General features: G+C 39.5%; 1 protein-coding gene and 1 long non-coding RNA gene across 10 annotated transcripts in view; one reads left to right on the top strand and one right to left on the bottom strand.

The window, feature by feature from the left end:
* Positions 1–7,345, bottom strand: part of GKAP1 (G kinase anchoring protein 1) — a 72,060-nt gene extending 64,715 nt beyond the window's left edge. For 5 of the 9 annotated variants that reach the window (XM_036021786.1, XM_028525501.2, XM_036021784.1 and 2 more), the window contains exons 1-2: positions 6,988–7,335; positions 6,428–6,533 (exon numbers count right to left, since the gene is read on the bottom strand). The gene's annotated coding sequence lies outside the window, so the exon portion shown is untranslated. Of the gene's footprint in view, positions 1–6,398; positions 6,534–6,987 lie in introns of all 9 variants that reach the window. The other 4 variants (XM_028525507.2, XM_036021782.1, XM_036021781.1 and 1 more) reach the window with 4 other exon arrangements.
* Positions 2,992–18,156, top strand: LOC118499714. The gene is made up of 3 exons (XR_004902233.1): positions 2,992–3,002; positions 11,962–11,966; positions 18,026–18,156. It is a non-coding gene; the product is annotated as an uncharacterized LOC118499714 (long non-coding RNA).
* The last annotated feature ends 626 nt before the right edge of the window (positions 18,157–18,782 follow it).

Raw genomic sequence — 18,782 nt, forward strand, 5'->3', positions numbered from 1 at the left:
TCACAGTTAGTAACAATCATACCTAAAACAAAAGCAAACTAAGCAAACAACTAGAACAGGAACAGAACCACAGAAATGGAGATCACATGGAGGGTTAGCAACAGGGAAGTGGGAGCAGGAGAGAGGGGGAAAAGATATAGAGAATAAGTAGCATAGACAATAGGTAGAAAATAGACAGGGGGAGGGTAAGAATAGTATGGGAAATGTAGAAGCTAAAGAACTTATGACACATGGACATGACTTAAAGGGGGGGAATGTGGGTGGAAGCGGGTGGGCAGAGTGGAGGGGAGTGAAGGGGGAAAATGGGACAACTGTAATAGCATAATCAATAAAACATTTTTAAAAAAAGATGTTGGAAAGTTCAATTAATATGAACTTTCATTTTATCACAAGAAATTTTATGTTATTAAATTTTGATGTGAGAAGATTTTAGTTTCTTTAAAAGTAATTTCAATCATTATAAATTATCAAATGGTTCTTGAATAAAAATAGTTTGTTTTTATTACCTACTCATCCAAACATTTCAATGGAAACTCAATTTGAAGAAAGCATTACTTAAAAGCCTGGATCAGAAATTGTATATTCTTATTTCATAGATAAATTTTACTTAAAAATTTATGTTCGTAGAAGCAAGCACAATTTTCTCATTGAAATCCCTGAAAAGAATCTGAAGTTCTCATAAATTCAACATTTAGTATTTTTCTATTATATTTTGTTTTATCTATCCTAATTAAATGCTATTAAAAAAATGTAACACATTTTTTTCCCACCCAGTTCTATACAGACACTATAAGTCTCCTCCTAGTTTGGGGACAATGGAATACTTGTGGGTCCTTTATGTTAGTAATACGTACGTCAAAGAGAAGAAAAGCACCAGACAAGAATGTTGACCTGGAACAAGAATGCCTGGGCAAACACAACTTGCTGCTTACTACGCGAGCCCCTGAACAACCTATTTGATCTGTGCTTCCTCATCTGTGAAACTGGGATAGCAGTGCCCAGCTCACTGAGGTATTATGGTTAAGTAAGTTAATGTACTTTACATACATTAATAGAACAGGAGCCAGTACAGCAGAAACACTCAAATATAAATATCTACTGGTATTCTTACTATAATTACTAACTGAAATGTGTCTTGGGGTCCTACAAGGCATAGGAGAACTGGAACAAACAATTTAAAAATGTGGCTCAGCATGTCTGACTCCACTGCAAAAATGTTTTGAAACTTAAATCAACATCTAGCCATTCCAAAAGCTAAGGCTTTAATCTTTGACATGAAAGGAAAAAGTTGTTTGGCACTGAGAAGTAAGTGTTAAGCAGTGAGCCACTGAAAAGAGTCAAAGACCTAAAGATGACACCTAATATACTGCTGAAGGAAAACACCAATCTACCTGAAACCCAAAAATCATGGTAGGGAATATGTCTTACACAGTGGGCATACAGTAGACAGACAATAAATGTTCCTGAAGGAATAAAAAAATATAAAACACACAAAGACCAAGTAAAAAAAGAGCAATAGAACAAATGCTGTTACCCTAAGAAAAGAATGATAAACACTCAAAAGACAAAACAAAATAATTCTCTGAGGAGGCAGCTGCCTCAGCGACCCATGTATTAAAATACACTCTTTTAACTTAGGAAAGGGTGGAATGAAAAGGGGGAAGTGCTCACCTATAATGATCCCTTGTTTGGTCAGCAGTAGGAGTGCAAAAAAGGAGAATAGGATAGTGGCAAACACTTGCATTGTACTTCAAATAGCAGTAAATATTAAAGAACAGATCTACTTAGCAGCTGAGGGAGTAGAAGATGGGGCAACTGGACAGGCTCAATCATCTGTGCTACGTGCTGCACGGGATAAATAGCCAACACATTATCTACGTCAATAGCTATGAGAGAAATCTACATACCATGTCAAAAGGTAACTAATCATTACTTCAGAAGTAGAAGAGGAAGAAACATAAATTTTAAATTAAAAGGAACTAAAAATATAAAAATGTGGAGGATACCGTCCTGCAGTATCCACCTCAGCTGCAGATGTTCATCGAAACATGCTAAAAACATACACAGAGACAACCAGGTCCTGTGGGGGAATCGGGACAGAATGGCCACTCCTTACATGGGGAGCACCCCGTGTCCATACCCAAGCAGATTTTTATTAAGAAAACAGACTTAGTTTGTGGATTCACAGTCTGGCAGAAAAGATCAAAAGATGTAGGCAACTTACAAAGGTGGGGACAGCACTCCTGTTGAGATTCTGGGCAAGGTTTGGGGTTTTTAACATATTGTTTAAAGGGCTAATTTTGGTTTCCTGTCTGTGCTTTTAAATTCCAAGATAATAACATCCTCCAGCAAACAGATCTCACAGGATCTTGCATATTCTATGTCCCAGGCCTGATTACCCTGGGGGTCCGCCGCTACTGGGCTCCTGGTCTCCTGGTCTCCTGGTCTCGGCTGTTTTGCCCCTGCTATCCTGAGTTAACAGAGAAGACAAAGGCAGCCAGGAGACTTGGATTTCTCACATCTAAGAACAAAGACTCAGGCTTTGGAAAATTGGTGATTGATGTTCATTACCCCATTATTTCCATAGCCCCGTGAGTCTTGTCCCTGTCATTCCTTCGTCAACTCGTCTGTCTTAGATTCATTCTCTATCCAAGAGAATTGTTACCCGTCATTGACTGCTGTTCAAGCCAGGGAAATAAGTTTTGTCACCTTAGTGGCTCCTGGTCCGGAGGTCTTTTACTCAGCCTAAGTCATGGGGGGTTACAGCTTCCTGAGACCAGGCAGGGTGGCCCGCAACATAAAAATAACCCTCAACCAGTAAATATGTCTTATTTATATACTTAACAAAAAAAGAAAATGCATAGGACTACTCATTATGTTTATTTTACTTTCTATAGTTTTCACTATTTCCCCAAATATCCTATAATGACCACATTATTTTCTATAAGAAAAAAATCTTATCTTGAAAAAGAAAATGGTCATCTATACCCAAATTCAAAAAGGTAAACATGATGTAATCAATGACATATTATAGATTTTTCTGCCCTGTTCCAAACTTAGAAAGGGCAACTGCAGGTCAGAATTGACAATGAGGTGCCTTTGGTCCTTTATGCTAGTGATGTAGAAGACAAATGACAACTGTCAATGACTAATTATGTTGCATGTTTTTTTTAAAACATTAACTTTATTAACAAATTTTTCAGAATTTGCAAAAAAAAAAAATACTCCTTGTTATACAATCCAGGAATTCATTTTTTTTTAAACCCTGAAGAGAAAAAGAAATAAACAGGCAAACTATGACAACACCAGGCTTTTTAATGATACTTCAGGGCATGACTATGGTTAATATTCCTTCAATCTTGTCCTAAAATTCTTGCACCTCCATCCATAGTCATATTTAAGAAACATTAAGATAAACAAACAGATTCAATAGAGCTCTTCTCCCTCTCACTACTATATTCCTTTTCTTTTTCTTTTTTTTTCTTTTTTCCTTTTCTTTTTCTCTCACACAGTCTTTTAGATCTGACATTTATATATTTAAATAATATGGACTTAAGGTATACAATGCAAAAAAAAATTAAATACAGCCGACATCCTCTAAACTACCTACATTGTTCAATCTCTAAACATGGTGGCTACTGCTATATATTAAACAGACATTTACATAATTCTAAAATACTACACAAATTAGGTTTTTAGTCCAGAAATCTGATGATTATGTCTTATGTTTCCCCTCTTCCCTTTGAGAGCCTCCTTTTACAAATAATTTAAAAGCTAACTTTAGTGGAAGGAAGACAAAGTTCACAAAATAATTAAAAAATAAATGATTCCTGTCAAAAAAATGCACAGAAACAAGTTCACAATTATAAATCACACATGTATAATATTTAGCAATTTCTTAATTATGTATACTACCATTAGTAAAAACTACTAATTCCTCTATACTTGACGCTGCAGCAATGTTAACTTACAGGGAAGTCTCCATTTTATATATACTTAATACACCAATTATTTGACTTATTAATTACAGTATATTTTAGGGCTTTTTATTTATTTTATTTTATTTATTTCTTTTTAGAGAGAGGGGAAGGGAGGGGGAGAGAGAGGAGAAGGGAGGGGGGAAGAAAGGGAGAGAGACATCAATGTGTGGTTGCCTCTTGCACACCCCCAGCTAAGGACCTGGCCCAAAATCCAGGCATTTGCCCTGACTGGGAATTGAACCACGGACTGTTCGCAGGCCAGTGCTCAGTCCACTGAACCACACCAGCCAGGGCTTATTTTTTTTAAGATCTTATTTTCTTTTTAGAGAGGGAATAAGGGAGGGAGAAAGAGGAGAGAAACATCAAATGGTTGCCTCCCACAGGCCCCCAAATGGGGACCTGGCCCACAACTCAGGCACGTGTCCTGACCAGGAATCAAACCAGTGACCTTTCAGTTCACAAGATGATGCTCAATCTACTGGGACACACCAGCCAGGTAAAATATCTTTTAAAACTCTTTTATTTATTCTTCAAAATCTGCTCAGGTGTTAGATTCTCCGTGAAGCTTTCTCTGACCTGCCCCTCAAATTAATCATCCTGTCCTCTGTAATATTTCTGTACTTTACGTTTACTTTTATTGTTGAATTAATTCATTTAAAATTATGTTTACTGTTGAACCTAGCCCCCTAAAAGCCCTGATTTCAACAACCTGAAAGGAAAGGACCTTCTCTTTTTATCCTAGCAAATACTGCAGGTCTTGACATACAAAAAATAAATTTATTAAATTTGGATTTTTTTAATACTTACATTTCCAAATTACAAAGCTATACATGCATTGAAAGATGTGTTCTAAGTAAAATGGACAGCAAAAGAAAATGTAAAGTGCTCTACAGATAATTCCCAAGTCTCATAATACAAATGAGAACTCAAGATTATTAGCATTTCAAAGTTGTTTTATTATAAGTGCTATTCTACCAATTCATCATCACAACTAATTTTGCTTGGAAAACATATTTGTTTAGGAAAACATTCATTTAGGTTTTAAAGTATGGACTAAAAAGAATTAGGCTCTATCAGGTGTTTAAAATAAACTATTTCTAAAAATGAATAGCCTAAACTACAGGTAGCAGGATTTCAGAAGGTCTGGTAATATTGGTCTCTGCCCAGGTTCTGGGGACCACTGCCACTATGACTTCATGGCTGTAGACTATGACCTCTACAGGGACAAGACAGACAATAGCTGTGGACATACCTCCATCCCGGGAACCACAATTAGGGTACTTCAAAACTGACATATGTATAAAATCCTCAATCAAGAACCACCATATTTTTTCCTTTTTTATAAAATAAATCACAACCATCTTCCATTAACACTATCGACAACTTAATCCGATTAGTGTGGCCTCACTGAAATATAACTTACATTTTTTTTAAAAAGCATAAAATGAAATGGTATTAAACATATGTGATTTAATACCTGGTAAAGTTAAAAATTATATTATTTCATGTTCTGTTTCTCAAGTAACACAAACACTTTCTTTCACTTTAGCTTCTTAGCTAAATTATAAATTATCTTAATTTAAGATTCACAACCAACAAATGCCAAATGTATACCAAGACTTTGCTCCGAAGTATTGCAAACAAACCATATAAACTTAATGAGTTTGCTTTAAATTCCATTTTTTCTTCATAAGCACTGCCTCCCCTTTCCAAACCTGCAAGGCCTATTTTCTGTGGGCTGGGAAATCTAAGCAAAAAGTACCAACAGGTATTGTAAGGACCTAAAGGATTCTCCCATCAATTTAAGTACGTGTATTTTCATTTGCCCCAATGTTCTTTTGGTCAACTTGCACATTTTTACTTTTCGTCCATAGAGTGAAAACATTATTTGGTAACTTACAGAAAAGCCTGTGGTAACCCTTTATGACAATCAAGTATATCATCCATTGATTGGGATTTGACTAATATCAACTATAGTGTTATCAACTTGTTGAGAAAAAAGACCCCATATTTCAATAGATTAAAGATTATTAATATCTCAATTTGCCATAAAGTTTCTCTAGTATTTTTACAGCTACAAGTCAAATTTATTAATCTGATGACTCAGGTTATAATCACAAGTATATTTACTACATAAATAGGCAATGATGAATGGTGGGGAAGTTTTTTCATTAGTGCTTCCAATGGAAGAATAAAAAATCGAAAAGAAGTTGGAAAGACAACTTAATAGGATAATTTTGTCAATACTGTTCAATATCTCTTATGTACCCTAAATTCTAGAGAGCTCACAAAATTCTAACAGACCGCTTGTTCCAAATAACAGCAAAAAATAAAATAGTTAAACAGACTTCTCATTTACTTTTCAACAACTAGCGAAAAGGAGGTGCACTTCCCTCAGAAAAGTAGTTCACTATATACCTCACGCATGAATGAAAGCCAAATCTCACCCACAGGCGGTTAACCGATGCTCCAAAACTTATTCGCACAAAGTACGTAGAGAAAGAAATAGGACATGGACGAGACCTAACTCGAAGAAAAATGCGGCTTCAAAACCTGAAAGGGAGAAAATAGTGAGTTATGTTGTAGCTCCAGAAATTTCCGAGCGCCTGCCTGGCTCCCTGAAAGCGAGCGCAATGTCCGTGACCCGGAATGGGCAGCGGCACCTGTCATTCCGCCTCTCGGTGACTGAGGCAGACCCCGGGGCCAGCGAGCGGGATCTCGGGAGGCGCAGCCACGGCCCCGGGCTGCGGCCTGGGGTCTGCGTGGGTCTCTCTCCGCAGCCTCCAAACCCTGAGCCGGGCATCGGGCCGCGGCCCTTCTTCGTGAGGAGCGGCCCTCCCGCGCCCTCTACCCTACGGCTCCGCCGGTGGAGCCCAACACCTCAGGCCGAATCCCCAAGCGCCGAGTATGGAGCACACAGAGCAGCGCGGCCGAGCCACCACAACCACTTCAGGGACCGTAGAGGGGACCCCCGCAAGCGGGGCCAGCCAGCGCACGGAGTACTCACCGGGCCTCCCTGGTCGCAGGCTCGGCCCTCCTCTACCTCCACCCTGGCCTCTGAGACTCCTGTGGCTCTCTGGGCGGCTGCCTTGGGCGTTGGGATTCGGCTGGGTCAAGGGGTGGTGGCAGGCTTGCGCAGCGGGCCCCACGAGCAGGCTCCGCGCACTAACGGGACCTGGGGCGGACCTGGGGCGGCGGGCCGGGCAGCCAGGCTGTGAGGTCCGCGGCGTGAGCAGCAAGCACTGAGGCTACAACGGCTGCTGTGAGGGGCAGCAAGTGTGCCGCTGCCAGCCTAGGGCGGGAGGGAAGTCCCAACGGCGGGGGCGGCGTGAGAGCCGTGGGGCGGGGCAGGGGCGGGGCTTGGCGCGCCGGGCGCAACGCGAGGGGGATTTGTTTATTTTCTCCGTTGGTTGCGGCACTGGCGCGTGGGTAGAGGTTCGCTGGTGACGCTAGCGCCCCGGGTCGGGTGAGAGGACCACAACCACCTGCTGGAGAAGGGGTGCTACGGGGCCTGGCAGGGTCCAAACGTCTCACGTAGGCGGCGGCGCCTTGGTCTTGGGGTGACCGGGAAAAGAAGGGCTTTCCCAGATCGGTTGGAAGGAAGGAGGCCTCCAGAGAGCAAACGACTCTAGAGCATTTCCCCTCAGTTTGGCGGCTTCGCCTGCGTTGTGGAGAGTAGGTAGAGGGCCTTGAAGTGGAAAAGAGCTGTGGGACTTAGTGGTTCAGATTCCCTGACACTCGGGTCTCGATCTTTAGTTCGTGAAGTAGAAATGATCCTGCAAATCAAGATTTGAGTGGCAAGACAGCATCGTTATCTCTGTAAGGAAAATAACGAACATTGTTCATTTCTCTGTGGAGTTAACGCAGCACTTTCCGTTATCTCCCTTGGTGCTCTGTCAAATAGTACTCTCATTTTACAAGCCAAATTAATTGAGTTAACCCAAAGCTTCACACTAACAATAAGTGGCAGAGCCAGAATTTAGCTATACTGACTTTAAATGTGCCGCTTACCATTGCATATTATCCCCCTAAGTCACTTTGATTTGACTAATAGAAGAACACACACCCTTTATATGTAAGATGCTGCAGGGTTATAGAGGGGAATTGAGGATGTTTCAAAGAAAACAAAAACTCGTAATAAAAGACAAACCATGATAGGTGCCATGTGAAAAATACAGAGTACTGCACAAGATCAAAGCACTGCTGCTATTTCTGCCTTGGGGATCAGGAAAGAAAGGCAGTGTGGAGAAACTCTTTTGGGACCGAACATGAGAGAGATGAGGAAGGTTTTACAGCAGGAAGGGATACCTGAAGAACATATGAAGGTGACTTAATGAAAGTCGTGTTCCAGGAAAAAGCAAATGGTAAGACTCTAGGACTTGCTGAGAAGTGGCAGAGACAAAAGCCAATAGGGCCTGGGGTGCCAAGTAGAAAAAAAATTTATATTTAATTCAGTATTTTCCGTTTTTTTGTGGTTTAAACGTTTTGGGGAAGAAAAGCACAGCTTTTCTTTGACCCATGAATGGATACAGAAATTAAAGTAGGGTAAACTGCCAGACAGACCTACAGCTGGCCAGGTGAAAAATAATGATGAGTCTGAACTAAAGATAGGGCAGGAGGAATTTAAAAGAGCATGGTTTGAAGATGATGTGGAAACAGAATCTGTAGAATTTGGCAATTGATTAATTGGATTTACAGCAAGAGGGGATACAATGAAAACATACATGAAGGAGGAAGAGAAAAATCAAAGATAGTAAAGAGGTTTTGAGTTTGTAGATAATTATAGAAAATAGAAAAGAGACAATTAGAAATTGGAGTACAAATTATTTTTTTAAGGGATCAGTTTAGATTTGGCCATTTTAAAGGTTTAAAATCATGTCAAGACAGCCACATAAAGGTGGACTCTATGAAGTTAGACATAAAGATTTCGAAATACAGGAAAGAGGATTAAACTAGAAAATAGATTGGGAGGTTTATCTCTCTAGCAGTGATATCAATGAAAGAAGAAAACAAAGGGAAGAATCTTGGAGAACATCCTCTTTAGACCTTTGCTATTCAAAGTGCAGTCAGTAGCTCAGAGGGACTGGCGCCACCAAGGAGTTTGTTAGAAAGGTGGAATCTCAGCCTTCCCCACCCCAGACCTGCTGAATCATCATCTTAACAAGAACCCCAAGTGATTTGTTACCACATTAAAGTTTGAGAAGCTCTGAACTAGATGAGAGAAGTCAACAAAGAAGGGATCTAATTTAGATGAGAGAAGCCTCCAGAGCAAGAGGGTAGAGGAAATGGAAGGAGAACCAAGGTAATATAAAAGTCTCCAAAGCAGGGTAAATTGGCAATTCACAAAGGCAAGGGCAGGACGGAGTGTTGTTCAACAATATCCCAGACTACAGAGGTTGAAAAGCACAAGGAAAGAAGGGATGTTTGAACTTTGTGATTAGGTGTGTGGTCATTGTGACCATGTTCTAGCTGAAAGCTTGGAAACTGCCTCTTGGATATCAAGGACAGCCTAGGAATCTAATCCCCCCGCCCCAGGACACACTAAAGTAGCTTTGTGGACTTGATAGCAGGACAAAGTAGAAGTTCTTTTCTAGTTGCTTCTATTTCCTTGGTGAAATAAGATTATTTGGGCAGCTTGCTAATTATCCATCATAATTTATTCTTCCCTTCCTCAGCACATGGACTGTTTTTTTTTTTTTCCAGCCTCCCTTTTAGTTAAGTATGATTAAGTATTAAGCTGTTGCTGCTGGAATGTGAATAGAAATGATGTCTGCCACTGCCAGGCCAGTGTGTTGCTTTCATGCATTTTTCCTTTCTGCCAGCTGGATTATGCAGGTGACTACAAACTCTTGAGATTGAGAGAGCTACAAGAGAGAACGTGTCTTATGAAGGAGAACTTCTGACTGACCTGGAACACCCACTCTGGATTATTCTGTGAGCAAGATATAAATTTCTGTTGAGCTGGAGCTATAATATTTGGAGGTCTGTTTGCTATAGCAGTTTAGCCAGCTCTAGCTAAAATAGTCATTAACTGAAAATAAGGAGGGGGGAATTTGAGAGGAGGGAGGAAAAAGGAAGACAGATGAAATAGTAGTCTATAAGTGTGAGAGAGGGAATTGACTAGGGAAACATAATAAGGTTTCCAGGCACTACTAAGGGCCTGCCTGAGTGAGTGGCCATGAATTTATAGTAAGACTAGTCAATATGGCTGTGCATTTTTCTCCATACATATTCAGTTGCTTATGTGCAGGCACCAAGTAGGCAGTTTTGAATTAACCAGGACTGAGATGTGGCCAGCAAATATGATGGGGCGAGATAAGCAAAGTAGTTGGGAACAGAAAAAAAGGAGGTATTATAATTGGGTCCTCACTGCCTGAGACCCAAAGCCAGGGCAGTGAGGACATGCAGCATAATTTCAGATACAATAATAAGTAAGGCTCCGAGAGGGATGGGTAATTGTGAAAAGACAGTAGGGTGAATAGCTTGGTGTTTCTGATAAAGTTGAAGAATTGTTGGAGTTTAGGTACTACAGAGAATGACCTGAAAACATAAGAGGTGGGTTGGAGAGCAAAAGGCTAGAAATTAAAATTAGAAGAGGGGGGGATTTCCTGCTGAGATGGAGGCATAGGTAGATACACTTTGCTTCCTCGCACAACCAAAAGAAGGATAACAACCAATTTAAAAACAAAAAACAACCAGAACTGCTAGAAAATCAAACCGTTTGGAAGTCCAACAACTAAGAAGTTAAAGAAACATTCATCCAGACTGCTAGGAGGGGTGGAGACAAGAAGCCATGGCAGTGAGGACATGCAGCAAGGCAGCAGCAGCTGGTGGGCCAGGCAGTCCTACATTCATGTGCAGATAAGCTGGGAGGAACAAGTGGGGAGCAAGACAGACCACACAACCCAGGGTTCCAGCATGGGAAATTAAAGACTCAAAAACTCTGGCTTCAAAAATCTGTGGGGGTTACAGCAGAGGTAGAAACTTCCAGTATCACTGGAGAGTCCATTTAACGGGCCCAAGTATCCTAAAATGTACACAAGTCCACCCACCTGGGAATCAGCCCCTGAAAGGAATCCACTTGTGGGAAGCGAGGGAAGTGGGGCAAGAGCCAAGCAAGTGGCATTGTTCCCTCTCTGGCCTCTCCCCCAAAGACAGTGCCACAACACAGTGAAGTGGCTTGCCTTACCCTGGTGAATACCTAAGGCCCTTACAATGTAACAAGTGCACCAAGACAAAAAGAAATATGGCCCAAATGAAAGAACAGATCAAAACTCCAGAAAAAGAACTAAGCAGCAAGAAGATAGCCAACCTATCAGATGCAGAGTTCAAAACACTGCTAATCAGGATGCTCACAGAAATGAGTATGGTAACAAAATAGAGGAAGCAGTGCAGGCTATTCAAAGTAAAATAAAGAAAAATATACAAGGAACCAATAGCAAAGGGAAGGAAACCAGGACTCAAACCAGAGATTTGGAACAGAAAGAAGAAATAAATATTTGACTGGAACAGAATGAAGAAACAAGAATTCACAAAAATGAGGAGAGGCCTAGGAACCTCCAGGACAACTTTAAACATTCCAATATCTGCATCATAGGGGTACCAGAAGGAGAATAGGAAGAACAAGAAATTGAAAACTTATTTGAAAAAATAATGAAAGAAAACTTCCCTAATTTAGGGAAGTAGACATACAAGCCCAGGAAGCATAGACAGTTCCAAACAATTTGGACTCAAACAGAGCTACACCAAGACATGTCGTAATTAAAATGCCAAAGATTAAAGATAAAGCAAGAATCTTAAAAGCAGCAAGAAAAAAAAGGGAGTTATCTAAAACACAGTTCCCATAAGATTATCAGCTGATTTTTCAAAAGAACATTTTCAGGCAAGAAGGGACTGGCAAGTATTCAATGTGATGAAAAGCAAGGACCTACAATCTAGATTACTATGTCTGGCAAAGCTACCTTTTAGAATGGAAAGGCAGATAAAGTACTTACCAGACAAGGTAAAACTAAAGGAGTTTGTCATCACCAAGCCATTATTATATGAAATGTTAAAGGGACTTATTTAAGGAAAAGAAGATCAAAACTATGAACACTTATTAAAATGACAACAAACACAACTATCAGCAACTGAATCTAAAAAAACAAAACAAAAACTAAGCAAACAACTAGTAATAGGACCAGAATCATAGAAATGGAGATCACATGGAGGGTTATCAGTGGGAAAGGTGAAGGGGGGGAATGAAGGGGGAAAGGTACAGGGAATAAGAAGCATAAATGGTAGGCATAAAATAGACAGGGGGACATTAAGAATAGTATAGGAAATGGAGAAGCCCAAGAACTTATATGTATGACCCATGGACATGAACTAAGAGGGGGGATTGTTGGAGGGAATGGGGGTACCACATGGGGGGGGAAGGGGAAAAATTGGGACAACTGTAATAGCATAATCATTAAAATATACTTAAAAATTAAAAAAATTAGAATGGCTGTAGTTATCAGTACTGTCAAGGTGTAAGGAATGCTAATGAAAGTGGGGAGCTGAAATAGAGGATACAAATCATCTGAAGAATGGAAGTCAAGGAATTGAGAGTCAGATGGGTTTGAAAGAGATATATGTGTGTATATATATCTCAATCTCACAAAGAGTTATCCACAGAAGTGATAGTAGCATTGGAATAGAGAGAGTGATAATGACCTGATACTAAAATCTTCAAAGAATGAGGGCTGAATTATCTGAATTAGGGCATTCAAGAACATCAGTTATTTAATATGTTCCACTCTTGCAGATAAGAGTTTTCACTTAAACAGGCACTTTATATTACTAATGTGGGGTTTTTAATTCCTTCTTTTTGACCTCTCAGATTACAGATGGTAACTGCTTTCTTTAAAAGGAAATATCCATATGTCTAAATAATAAAACAGACACATGTCAGGCTTCCCAGTTTATATGACTATGCTTTAAAATGTGTCATAGACTACTCTGTTCTGCCTCCACCAAGTATCTTAAAACAGATAAAGTGATTCTAGCTTTGCCATATCAAATGTGTGGTAAATGTTCAAAATCTACATGAAAAATTTCAGGTATAACTTAATAAACAGGGATTTACTACAGTCCTGACATTAAAAATAACAAAACTACCTGTAGTTTGAAAATGATGTACTGTGTTTTATAGCATAGGGTCTCTGGTGTGAGACTTCTAGCAGTTGAATCAAAGCACCTATCTCATGGGGCTACCATGAGGATAAAATATGTAATATATATAATGCATATAAACATTTAAATGACTGTTTAGTGAATATAAGCACTCAATAGAGTTGGCTACAGTCATTTTATTGTAGAACTTATATCTAATTCTTATGGAATTGCCTATAAATATACTTAAACTTTTCCTACTTAGAAAATACGTTCATTATAGCTACACATGTTAAAATCTAACAGTAAGGAGACTTCTGGTTAAACATGGTGCATTGAACACATGTTTTTCTCTACTCCAGATCCCTTACTAAAATGACAGTGAAGGAATAAAAAAGGTATAAACCAATAAAGACAAACAAATAGAATGAGAGATTTCTGCTGATGAAGGTTATCAACAAAACTTAGGAACATGGAGAGTAGTAGATGGATGTGTGATAACTGACTTACCAAAACTAAGAAAGTGAATACCTAAGCTTTTGGGAGGAGGTACAGCCAGCCAGGTGAACCTATTCACACCAGTCCCTGGAAAGGTTCTGAATCTAAAGCTGCCAAACCTCCAAAAGCATAGGCAGAGTGGGCTACAAACCAGAACCCATTATGAAAGTTTTATAAAGAATGGTGGGATCCTTTATTCCTCCTAATTCCTACTCCATTTCATGTTGCCTTAACTCAGCAAAGGATTGAAGGTTTAGTGTCTGGAGACCTCCTCTGGACACCAGGCAGGGTTCAGGACAGGGGTGACTCTCTCCAAAGAAAAGCAGAATTAAAAGAAGTTGTACATACTGAATTATGAGCCATACCCTACCCCTAGCTTCATTCCCAAATTCAGATTCTAAAATGCTGGGATCTTATTAGGAAATTGGAAGTGTCCTCTTAGGGGAAAACCAGCTGATCCAAGAGAAAAGGCCTACAAATACTGACTTTGAGGGCCCTACAATGGAGAATGTGGCTTGTTACCTGTCTCTTTATAGAGAAGTCCAACAGTAGACAAGCCTGCCCATACCAGCAGAGGCTCTAAATGACTTTTTATCATCTCATTCTTAAATGTGGGTATAGAGTCAAGGGTCTCCAGATATTTGAAGAAACCCACTTACATGAAAGAGGCTCAAATGGACAAACAGGGGAGGGAGAGTGAGAATAGAAATAAAGAAAAGAAACCAAAGAAAAAAAGCCAATGCAGAGAACAGAAAAAGTTGACAAAATGAAAAAAAAAATTTCAAATGTTTTAATTCACATATGTAAGGAAACTACAGGTGGGAGGTATTCCACTAAAATAAAGTGTAAACCAACAAACAGAAACACATAGGGCCTGGTAAGCAGGAGTTCCAACAAAGGAGAAAACAAAAAGAATTCCTGGGATCAAGGTACAGGGAAGTTGGGGGATGACAGCTGTGTAGTAGGTCTGCAGAGCATCCACCTTCATTCTGATAAAAGAGAGTGGAGGGCTCCAGAGGAGATGTCTCCAAGGAGAAAAAAAAAACATCATGATCGATGTTTTTCTCCAAGGAGAAAAAAATGATTGATGACGTATCATGTTTGAACCTTATGAACACATAAGCATGAAATTACAGGTATAGAGAAAACTTAAGCAACACAAAAAAGAGTACCTTATAAACTCCAGGGAAAACAAAATATTCGTAGTAAACTGTATGATTGTTTAAGAATATTTGATGTAAGGCAATCCAAGATGGTGGAGGAGTAAATAGAAGCTACACTATCCTCCTCCCAGGACTAATCTGGAATTTCAGCTAAATTGTGGAGAAAACATCCTGAATAACCAACTGACACTAGCTGGAGAGAAGCCTTATAACCAAGGACAGAAGAAACCACTTCACAACAATGAGACTAGTAGGGAGTATGGAGGAGGGGCAAGAGGGCTGGATGGGCTTCCATGGGCAGCAGCTGAAGTTCTGGAGGGAATTTCAGTGGCTAAGGGGTTTCTCCTGAGAAGTGTGGGATCTAAACCCCAAGCTGGGCTCCCCAGCCTACAGCGCCAGAGCCAGAAAGGAATCCAGATAACATCCAGCTGTGAAAAGCAGCAGGGCTTCTGTCTGCCAGGGAGAAACAGCTAGAGTTGCGGAGAGCCTCTTAAGGGCCAACAGACAAAATTTCATTTGCAGCCACTTACCCTGGGCTCCAGCAGAAGGAGGGCAGATTGGACTTGGGAGGCTTGTGGAGAGTCTGGGGCTGGTGGCTCTGGAAAGAGAGCTAAAGGAACAGCCACTAGGAACCCTGTGCTGAGTCATTCCCCAGGCATCACTCTCAGACAGAGCACTCCTCTCCCAATGGCGTCAGGGTGAGGGGAAGCATTGGCCCCACCTGCAGGGATTACTCTGTCCCACCCTGTGGAACTTAAACTAGGCTGCTGATTAAAGCTTGATTACTTTAACAGCTGATACACTTAGTGACTGATTAGCTTAGGATAAGAGAAGAAATAACAACAGACACCAAGGAAATACAAAGGATTGTAAGAAAATATTATGAACAACTATATGCCAACAAACTGGACAACCTGGATGAAATGGATAAATTCCTAAAAACATGCAGTTCCAAAACTAAATCAGAAAGAGTCAGAGAATCTGACTAGACAGATTATACCTAGTGAAATTGAAGTGGTAATAAAAAAATTCCCAACAAACAAAAGCCCTAGATTAGAAGGCTTCACAGGGGGATTTCTAACAAACATTTCTAGAAGAACTAACACCTCTTCTTCTAAAAACATTTCATAAAATACAGGAGGAGAGAAGGTTCCCAAACTCATTTTATAAAATGAGTAAAGCCAATGAGTTGGCCTTGTAAGGCCAACATGATCCTAATTCCAAAATCAGATAAAGACACTTCAAAGAAAGCAAATTATAGGACATCATCCCTCACAAACATAGAGGCTAAAATCTTCAACAAACTATAGGCAATCCAAATAAAGCAATGCATCAAAAAGGTCATACACCATGATCAAGTGGGATATATTCCAGGAATGCAAGGTTGGTACAACGTTCACAAATCAATAAATGTGATTCACCACATAAACAAAGGATAAAAACCACATGATCATATCAATACATGCAGAGAAAGCATTTGGTAATGCTTTTTGGCCAACACCCATTTATGATAAAAATTCTCAGCAAAGTAGAAATAGAGGGGATATACCTGAACCTAACAAAGGCCATATATGACAAACTCACTGCCAGTGTCATACTCAATGGGCAAAAAGTGCGAGATGTCCCATTAAGATCAAGAACAAGACAGGGATGTCCACTCTCACCTCTCTTATTCAACATAGTACTGAAAGTCCTAGCCTCAGCAATCAGACAAGAAGAAATAAAAGGCACCCAAACTGGAAAGGAAGAAGTAAGTCTGTCTTTATTTGCAGATGACATGATACTGTACATAGAGAACCCCAAAGATTCCACCAAGCAACTACTAGAACTGATAAATGAACTCAGCAAAGTAGCAGGACACAAAATTAATAATCAGTAATCAGGTGCATTTTTATATGCCAATAATGAACTAACAGAAAGGTAAATTAAGAAAACAATCCCATTCATAATTGCTTCAAGAAGAATAAAATACCTAGGAATAAACCTAACCAAGGATGTAAAAGACCTGCATTTGGAAAATTATAAGACACTAAAGAAAGAAGTTGAAGAAGATACAAATAAGTGGAAGCACTTACTATGTTCATGGATAGCAAGAATTAACATTAAAATGTCTGTATTACCCAAAGCAATCTATAGATTCAATGCAAGTCCGTCCTATCAAGATTCCAAAGACATATTTCACAGAACTAGAACAAATATTTCAAAAATTTATATGGAACCACAAAAGACCCCACATAGCAAAAGTGAGCCTGTGAAAGAAGAACAAAGTTGGAGGAATCACACTACCAAATATAAAACTATACTATAAGGCCATAGTAATGAAAACAGCATGGTACTTTTCTAAAAACAGACACATAGATCAATGGAACAGACACATAGATTAGAGAGTCCAGAAATAAACCCACATCTTTAGAATCAATCAATCTTTGACAGAGGAAGCAAGCAAATGAAATGGGCTAAAGATAGTTTATTCAATAAATGGTGTTGGGAAAATTGGATAGTGCATGCAGAAAGATAAAACTAGACCACCTTCTTACATCACACAAAAGAAGAAATTCAAAATGGATTAAAGACTGAAATGTTAGACCCAAAACCATAAAAATCCTAAAAGAAAACATAGGCAGCAAAATCTCTGACATTTCTCATAGCATTATTTTTTTCTGATATAGCTCCTCAGGCAAGGAAAACAAAAGAAAAAAAATAAACAAATAGAACTACATCACACTAAAAAGTTTTTGCACAGCAAAGGAAATCATGAACAAAATAAAAAGACAACCCACAGAATGGGAGAACATATTAGCTAATAGACCTGATAAGGGATTAATATCCAAAATTTATCAAGTATTTTTAAAACTCAACACCAAAAAACAAACAATTAAAAAATGCGCAAAGGACCTGAATAGATACTTCTCCAAAGAAAACATACAAATAGTCGATAGACATATGAAAAGATGCTCAATGTTACTAATCGTCATAGAAATGCAAACTAAAACCACAGTGAGATACCATCTCACACCTCTCAGAATGGTTATCATCAATTAATCAACAAACAACAAGTGCTGATGATGTGGATAAAAGGGGATTCCTTTTGCACTGCTCATGGGAATGCAGATTGGTGCTGCCACTGTGGATAGTAGTACGGAGATACCCTCCCCCAAAATTAAAAATAGATCTGTCTTTTGACCCAGTGATCCCTCTTCTGGGAATATATCCAAAGGAACCCAAAACACTAATTTGAAAGAACACAAGTGTCCCTATGTTCACTGCCGCATTATTACAATTGCCAAGATATGGAAGCAACACAAGTCTCCATCAACAGATGAGTGAACAAAACAACTTTGGGACATTTACACAAATGGAATACTACTCAGCCATAAAAAGAAGAAACTTTTACCCTTTGTGACAGTATGGATGGACCTGGAGAACATTATGCTAAGTGAAATAAGCCAGTCAGAGAAAGACAAATACTGTATGATTTTCTCATGTGTGGAATCTAATGAACAAATTGAGCTAACATGCAAAATGGGGACAAACTCATAGCTGGAGAGCAGAATGACAAGTATTGGGTTGGGGAGAGGTTAGGGGGTATAGCAAAAAGGATAAAGGATTCATGGACATGAACAACAGTGTGGTGATTGCTGGGCAAAGGGGGGGGCATATAAAGGGATGAAATGGTAATGGAAAAAAGTGCAATAGATTAAATTTTTTAAAAAAAGAATATCTGATTTTACCTCCCTGGAGGAAAATTATACTTCCCTGACCTGTTGATGTCAGACCTGGCAGTATGAATTACAATAGCTGACGAAATAGGGGCACAAGTAAATGTGTCACTTCCAGGCAGACGCTTTAGGAGCCATGTTTCTGCCCCTACCCCAAGATGGACACTGTTCAGATAGGGGCTGAGTCCTGAGTGAAGACACCATAGAGCAGAACTACAAAGCCCCCTGAACAGGCAGCATGAATAAGAAGTGAACCTTTATTGTTATAGGTTGCTGAGGTTTTTGTG

This window comes from Phyllostomus discolor, chromosome 3, assembly GCF_004126475.2.
Source record: "Phyllostomus discolor isolate MPI-MPIP mPhyDis1 chromosome 3, mPhyDis1.pri.v3, whole genome shotgun sequence".
NCBI classification, from domain to species: domain Eukaryota; kingdom Metazoa; phylum Chordata; class Mammalia; order Chiroptera; family Phyllostomidae; genus Phyllostomus; species Phyllostomus discolor.